Here is an 8,596-nt window from a genome sequence, read left to right on the forward strand (position 1 = left end):
CAAGGGGGGAGCTCCCCAGCTTGTATGTATGCTGTGGAGTCCTACTCCCCAGGTGCAGCACCCTGCATTTATCTACATTGAAGCCCATCCTATTACTATCCGCCCACTTCTGTAGTCTGTCTAAGTCTAATTGCAGCCTCTCTCTCCCCTTGAGCGTGCCTACCTCTCCCCACATCTTGGTATCATCGGCAAACTTGGACAACGTGTTTTCCACCCCCTCGTCCAAGTAACTGATGAAGATGTTGAACAGTGTAGGCCCGAGGACTGAGCCCTGGGGGACCCCACTGTTCACATCCCGCCAGGTCGAGTATGACTCGTCCACCACTACTCTCTGAGTGCGCCCCATCAGCCAATTTTTGACCCATCCAACTGTGCAGGCATCAATGCCACAGTCGCTCAGTTTATTAATGAGAATGGGGTGAGAGACAGTGTCAAAGGCCTTCTTAAAGTCCAGAAAGACTACATCCACAGCGACATCATCATCCAGGGATTTAAAGGGATCTCATAAAAGGCCATCAGGTTGGTCTGGCAGGACCTGCCTTTGATGAACCCACATTGATTTCCCCTCGGCATGATCTCCCCTGCTGGCCCCTCACAGATGTGCTCCTTGATAATTTTTTCAAGGATTTTCCCCAAGACCGATGTGAGGCTTATGGGCCTATAGTTTCCTGGGTCCTCCTTTCTTCCTTTCTTATAGATGGGGACCACATTAGCTAGTTTCCAATCTCCAGGCACCTGGCCCGTGGACCACGATCGCTCGTACAGCCGGGCCAAGGGCACAGCAATGACCCCCGCCAGCTCCCTCAACACCCATGGGTGGAGGGCATCAGGGCCCGCAGATTTAAAAACATCCAGCTCTTCCAGAAGATCCCTAACTACTTCTGTGCAGACCCGAGGCCTGGCAGTGCTATCCTCAAGATTGCCCCTACCTGTGGTGGAAGAGCTGTTCTGGTCCCTGTCCAAGAAAACAGAGGCAAATAACTTGTTAAAGATTTCGGCTTTCTCGTCTCTCGTTTCCTGACTGACTTCCTGACTGACTTCCTCTGCTCTTTGGTTGAAGCCCTCTGTACTTTGCCCATTATTTTCTTCTGGCTTGTTGGGCTCTGCCCCACCCTTCTGGAGGCTATGACCTGCTTGTCTATCAGGTTCTTTCACCTCCTGGGTCTTCTGGGCGTTAGCTGTCTCCCGCCTTCCTTGGGCTTCTGATAAGAGTTGTCTCAACCGTTCTACTGCTTTGGTGAGGTTCTGGCATTCTGCCCTGGCAGTCTCTGAGAGTGCTTGTAGCTCTCCTTCTAGTAGAGATGCCCATCTCTTTACCTGATCTAAATGCTGTAGCTCTGTTTTTAGCTTCTCTAAAGCCTCCTCTAGGGACTGTACCCAAATGCAAGACCTCTGAAGCTCTTCAAAAGTTGCTAATTTCACTTTCCACCATTGCTCTTCCCTCTCCGCATGCCTCTGCATGGTTTGGAGCTTCTCCTCCATGTTCTCTATGCTCTCTATCTTCTCCTCCAGTCCTGGCGGGACTCTGTACTGGTCACACTGGATTTGCAACACATTCTGAATCTCTGCTGCCTCTTGCATCTTGACTGCTAAGTTCTGCTTCTCCATCTCAACCCTCTGCTTCTCTAATTCTCTGTCCACCTCTGGACTGCACCTAGCTTCCCATTCTCCTGACCTCTGGTTTAGACATTTTAACACAAAGTTCATGAGTGCTCCCACTTTCTGTGTGGAGTCTTGGCGAACGGCTTCCAGTTGTTCTTCTTGAACAGGGGTAGATACTTTTATCCAGTCAGCACCTTGTAACTTGCCTCTCAACTTCACCACAGTCTCCTGTATGTGAGCTTGGGCCTCCTCAAGCTCTTCCCTGCACTTTGACATCATATCACACAGCCACTCTGTAGGCTCCACGCAGTACCACTGCACTGTGGCTTGCTTTGTGGTGCCTCAGGCAGGGGGCTGGATTAGATGATCTATGGAGATCCCTTCCAGCCCAACATCTCTATGATTTCTCTATGTCCCCTTGGGATGCAGTGCTCTTCTTTGTGCATCAACCTGCTACAAGGACATCATAACAGCTTGGTATGATATCAGAAGATATTGTCCTCCCACAGGGCCAGGTAAAAGCAGGTTGGGACAATGTCCATGAGTAGACAACATTAAAGGTCTTTGGCTCTTGACCTAGAAATAAATCTGAATAATTCCTTATATCCCTGCTACAATCTAACTTGGACAGGGAATTCTGCTTCACTTTCTGTCACATAGCATTGCTGTGAGCTGCTAAGCACTTGCTGCCTTCCTCCCTAGAGCTGGCTGCATTTCATCGGTGGAGGAACTATTGCAGTTCTCAGCTAGCTCTAGAATGTCTTACATGGAGGACTTATACTAGCAATGAATTGCACCATGTTACCTTAGACAGACCAACTTGCTCTAGGCCAGTGGATCTCAACAATTGTAGACTCCAGGCCCCCCTGGTTAGACTCAAGCCCCCCTCAGGAATTGCCAGCTCTTAGCTTGCACTCGTTTTTTGACTATGGACAAATAACAAGAGCAATTCTTCTGTTGCAAAGAACTCAGCAAGCTCACAGCAGGGGAAAATGTTTGTGACACTGGATTCCTATGTGAAATCTCTGGGTTTCTCCTGTGAAGTGTGTAGGCTTTGCACACCTGACAGTGCTAATATTATGTGTATTTGAGCTGGTGTAAGCAGAGAGCCCTCCTGCTCTTGTCCTAAGACCCCTCTTTTGTCAATACAGAATGAGATGCTTGCCACCCTTGTTCTGAAAGCTCCCTGTCAAATTAAGCACCTCTTCCTTGGAGCGGATGACTCACATCAGCTACCAGCCTTTGAAACAAAGCATCATGTTCCATGCTTGCCCTTTCCAATCTGTTAGCTCAATTAACGAAGCCTAGCATTTCCCATCCCAGGGTAATTATGGGTCTGTTTAGAAGTGAAACATTGGATACCAGCGTGTTAAAAAGTTACTGCCGCCTACAGGTAAGCTAACAAAGCAGGCTCCCAAAGCAGTGCTGCACAGAAGGAAAGACAGCTGCTGTGGGGATTTCAAACAGATCCAGTCTTCCTGTACTTAACAACAATCACCAAAGAAAGGAGGGCTGGGTACAGGGAGTTACAGAGCGTTCCCGCTAATCTTGACTTAATAAAAGAAGTCTTTTTAAGCATGATGTCACCAGAATATAATCATGCTGTCCATGGGCCTCTCTGGAACACATCATCGCCAATAACCCGTAGGCCAGCTGTGCTCCTTTTGCATGTCATGAGATATTGGTATATCTCAAGATCCAGGCTCCTGGCATGTTCCAGTCATGCTTTCCCACCCCCTCAGTGCTAATTTAAACCTGGTAATTCTCAGCTTCTGGGAAGCAAGAGAAAATCAAATTCTATCTGTTGCCCATAAGAGCTGGATTCAGGCTGCAGCTGAACCTTGTGCCCGTGTGGAAAGCCCTGGCATCAGTGGGGCTCCTCTGAGCAGAGGAGATGGAGGATGGTGCGGAGCAGAGTCCTGCAGGACCCCACTTTGTCATGATCTAAGGCTGCTTTTTTTAAGCCTAGTCATTCCTACTTGTGGGCTGCTCATTTTTGCTGCTTGGCACGCAAGGCTTGCCACAGGCCTTTGTGGCTTTGCTAGTGCTATCAGGTCTACTTTGGTGGGCAATCCTCCACATATAGCAGGGGCATCAAACTCACATGGCCCAGGTCAGAATAGCGGTGTGGGACTGGTTCATGGGCCAGAGGGATGGCACAGGGCTGTCCCCATGGACCAGAGAACTGCCTATCTCCATGTGGGACCCAGTGGGAAGAAGGCAGCATCACGAAACTTTCATGATAAAACGACTCCTGGTGGAACAATCGGCCACGCTAAAATTGAAACATGTCGGAGATGGTCTAATTTCCCACAATAAATCGAAACCTACCATGATAAAAAGACATCAGCGTGTATTTTCACACGTGACTAACCTAGAGAAATGGTGATTTTTGGCACCATTTTGTGATGTGTATCTAAACAACACGTAAAGTGTACAAGCACCCATAGGTGCTTGGCTGCAGCTGTGGGAACAAGCCGGACTTCTTTCTGTGGTGTTGCTGGGGCTCCAGTGCTGCAAGTCATGCCTAGGCACTCGGTTGCAGCTGCAGGAAGGTCCCCTGTCACGGCTGAGGGCCTGATCCAGCCCACGGGCTGTATGTTTGACACCCCTGATTTGCAGTAACTGGATGCAGATGCTGCACGGAGCAAGTGCTCTGGACACATCACTCATTTCATGCTGGGAGATGGACTGGCATCAGTATCCCCACTTCACCAATGTGAGTTTTGCTTCCAGCTCTTCCACTGACTCAGTCTGGAAGGTTGCATAACCTGCTCCCCCACCCCACCCCGTGCCTCAGTTGGCCAGTCTGTAAAACAGGGGCAGTAATTCCTCCCAGGCAGGGGGCAGTTGATTCATTTGTGCTTCCTCTGAGCAACTTGGGTGGAAAGTGCCATAGACATGGTAATCATTATCCCTGTTCACCTGACTTGGCTGTTCAGGAGAGCTTTGCTCTTCAGGGACCTCTAAACTCATCTCTTTAATGATCTGCTTGGGCTGAGGCAAAATGTCACTGCTACAGCTGCACATGGGAATGCTCATTTTCTCATCTTCATCAGATCAGTCTAACCCCACGGCCTCTTGCTCTTAGTCATGCTTGTATTAAAAGGACATGGATGTTCCTTGTTGATCTTTATTACATTCTTTGGATGGCAAAATAGTCACTGGTGTAACTCAAGAGGTACCAGGATTTCACTGTTTCTAGAAACACTCATTCCTGGAGGAATGGATCCAGACTTCTTTAGAAAATGACACCTTGCACAAGTTATTTCCTCATTAAAATGCTTCTGACAACACTGCACAGCTGTGCTCAGTCCCTTTTCTAAAGTGCCCTTCTCCTGAAGGACTTCCAGCCCAAGAAGGGCTAATGGGCTACAACTACAGCCAGCTACAATTAGCAGAGATTAAAAGAAATCCAAGCACGACTCCTCCCGCACCATGCAGCAAATGCAATTAGGATTGAATGTCTCCCATCCACAAACTAGATCAGATCTGGGCTCTGAATCAGATTTCAGTTCATCACAATCAGATGTTTAATAGAAGTTGTCAGAACCTGCCAGCAGCAGCTACAGGACGATCTACCCCCACCATCAACTCTCATCCTTGCCTCCAACAATTAGAGATGCGTTTGAACCTCAACACACAGGGTTTAATTTCCTTTCTACTAGCAACAACTATGCTAACACTGGATAGTCCCATTAGCCATATATAAACACCCATTTCCCATTTTAATCTTCCCATACTCTTGGCTTTGATAGCCTCCAGTGGCAGTGAGTTCCCCAGTCCATTTATATATTGTGTGAAAAAGTATTTCCCGTTTTCCATTTCTAATTTGCAACTCTGATTGACTCAAATGTCCATTCCAAATCACGCAACTTTTCATCATGTTTATTATTCTCCCACCTTTATTCTCCATCTTTGCCTTGTCTATTGAGCATGGAGACTCTTCATAGAATTAAAAAATGAGGGTTGGAAACGACCTCAGGAGGTCACATCTAATCCAACCCCCTGCTTAAAGCAGGACAAGCCCCAACTAGATTGTCCCAGCCAAGGCTTTGTCTAGCCCGGTCTTAAACACCTCCAAGGATGGAGATTGCATCACCTCTCTGGGTAACCTGTTCCAGTGCTTTACTACCCTCCTAGTGAGAATTTTTTCCCCAATATCTAACCTCAACCTCCCTTGCTGCAACTGGAGCCCATTGCTCCTTGTCTGGCATCTGCCACCACTGAGAACAGCCCAGCTCCATCCCCTTTGCAACCCCCCTGCAGGGAGCTGAAGGCTGCTATTAAATCCTCTCTCAGTCTTCTCTTCTCCAGACTAAATAAACCCAGTTCCCTCAGCCTCTCCTCCCAAGTCCTGTCCCCCAGCCCCCAACCATTTTCATTGCCCTCTGCTGGACTCTCTCCAACTTGTCCGCATCTGTTCTATAGTGGGGGCCCCAAAACTGGACACAGGACTCCAGATGTGGCCTCACCAGTACAGAATAGAGGGGAAGAATCGCTTCCCTCGAACTGCTGGTAACGCTCCTACCAATGCAGCCCAGGTTCACAGCCTCTCCTTACAAGTTTTAAGACTACTCTTCTCCTGGCCCTCAATACTACAGTACTGAATACTCCAGGATAATGAGGAACTTTGATGAGCCAAACTCAAATCAGCAGAGAAATGCAAGAGCAAAAAGACATCTCCTAATATGACTTAATTTTTTTTTGTTGCAAATGTTGTTGATGACAGTCCAAATTTGCAGTTAAACCATTTCTTGATGTCCAGTGCATACCAAAAGATGACCTTCTTAATCCCTTAAAACAGGGGTTGTCAACCAGGGGTATGCGGCAGCAGCGCAGAGAAATGAGGGCACTTCCAGCTTTGCCGCTGGCACTTCTGGCTTTGCTGCCGGCACTTGTCGATCAGCTGCCAGGGGACTCCCCTGCCACTGCTTGTCGACTGGCCAAGGGACTCCCTGCTTCTTGACCAGCCGCTGGGGGTGCACCAGCCAAAAAAGGTTGAAAACCCCTGCCTTAATACATCAAGGGTGTAGGTTGTAGCTGCATTGGTCAAGACATTTCTTAAGCAATGTTATGTAATTCCAGGAAGAGGCAGCCCAAGCAGTAAGAGAAGAAAAACATATCAGAGGGTGCCTGGGTATAGGAACAGATCTAGATGGGACACTTAGGGCCAGGATAAATGGCATGAAAGAGAGACTTTCAAACACAGAGCTGGTGAGGCTGTCCTACCATTAGCCACCACCCTTGGCCCTGACTGGTGCCAACACATACTTTGTGAAAAGGGAGGAGCGCTTAATTACATGCCACAACAGAACCAACCAGTCTCAGACTGATTATTTCCTGACATCAGGAAGTGACTATGACAAGAATCCAGGAAATTAACTTGCTGGGCAACATGTATGCGTGGAGCGTGTGTAATGGACTTCTGGGTAGAAGGATCAGTGGCGTCAACAGACAAGCTATGGAGCAAAGGACCGAGTGGGGAATGAGGAACTTGCTCTGAGACAAGGTTTCCTGGAGGATGGACAAGGACCCAAGGAGATAGTATGACTCCTGTGAGGCCTGGGGAAAGAGAGCTTAAAACAACATTACAAACTTCTCACCTGGCTGTCTGGAGCCATTTGCAAGAATGGGAATTTTTGTGACCATGGTCCAAGAACGCATAGGAGGCAGTGAAGAAGATGGAAAGTGATAGTGGAAAATAAAAGCAGCAAAAAGCTGCGCGGGAAAGGAAAAAAGGAAGTAGAGCCATTGCGGAAATCAAGATGCATATGCTTGAAACGCTGTCATCAAATCATAGAAATGAGGGTTGGAAGGGACCTCAAGAGGCCACATCTAGTCCAACCCCTGCTCCAAGCAGGACCAGCCCCAATTATCTCATCTCAGCCAAGGCTTTGTGTAGCCGGGTCTTAAACACCTCCAAGGATGGAGACTCCACCACTTCTCTGGGTAACCTGTTCCAGCACTTCACCACCCTCCTGGTGAGTGTTTTTCCTAAGATCTAACCTCAACTCCCCTGTCTGCAACTGGAGACCATTGCTCCTTGTTCTGTCATCTGCCCCCACTGAGAACAGTCCAGCTCCATCCTCTTTGGACCCATACTGCAGGGAGCTGAAAGCTGCTATTAAATCCCCCCTCAGCCTTCTCTTCTCCAGACTAAATAAGACCAGTGCCCTCAGCCTCTCCTCATAAGTCATGTGTCCCAGGCCCTGAACCATTTTTGTTGCCTCTGCTGGATTCTCTCTAACTTGTCCACATCCTTTCTGTAGTGGGGGGCTCAAAGCTGGCCACAGGACTCCAGATGTGGCCTCACCAGGGCTGAATAGAGGGGAAGAATCGCTGCTCTTGATCTGCTGGCAATGCTCCTACTAATGCAGCCCAGGATGCCATTAGCCTTCTTAGCAACAAGACTACAGTGTTGGTTCATCTTCAGCTTATTGTCCACTGTCACCCTCAGGTCCTTTTTTACAGAGCTGCCCAGCCACTCGGTCCCCATCATCTGTAGGACTCGTTACAAAGGAAGGAAAAAGGAAATATCTAGATTAGCCTGAGTCAGGCAAAAAAAGGAAGTGGGGGCTCAGGAGCTGGGAAGTGTCAGAGATGCAGACAGAAGTGGATGGTTGGAAAATGAGGAAATCACTGAGAGGTGGAAGTGGTTTCATGAGAAACGGCTCAGTGACAAGACTTTGAGGGAACTGCGGAGGGAAGTCCCTGCAGCTGCCAACCTCTGGGGACCTTCCCCTGGGCAGGATGCAGATGGTGCTGAAGAGGACGAGGCCTGGAACAGCTGAGCTTGTACTGGGGCCAGGGGCAGCACAGAGGAGGCTGGTGAGGCCAGCACTCAGGAGCGTCGGGTCTGAAAGCTCTGGGTTCCTTCAGTGAGATTCAATTCAGTCCCAGCGAGGAGGAGGGCTGCACATGGGACACTCTTCCCAAAGCTGCTGGGACCACATAGAAGCCTCTGCATGCATCACCATCCTTGCAGCTGAAC

The sequence above is a fragment of the Alligator sinensis genome, unplaced genomic scaffold (assembly GCF_000455745.1).
Source record: "Alligator sinensis unplaced genomic scaffold, ASM45574v1 scaffold463_1, whole genome shotgun sequence".
Taxonomy (NCBI): domain Eukaryota; kingdom Metazoa; phylum Chordata; order Crocodylia; family Alligatoridae; genus Alligator; species Alligator sinensis.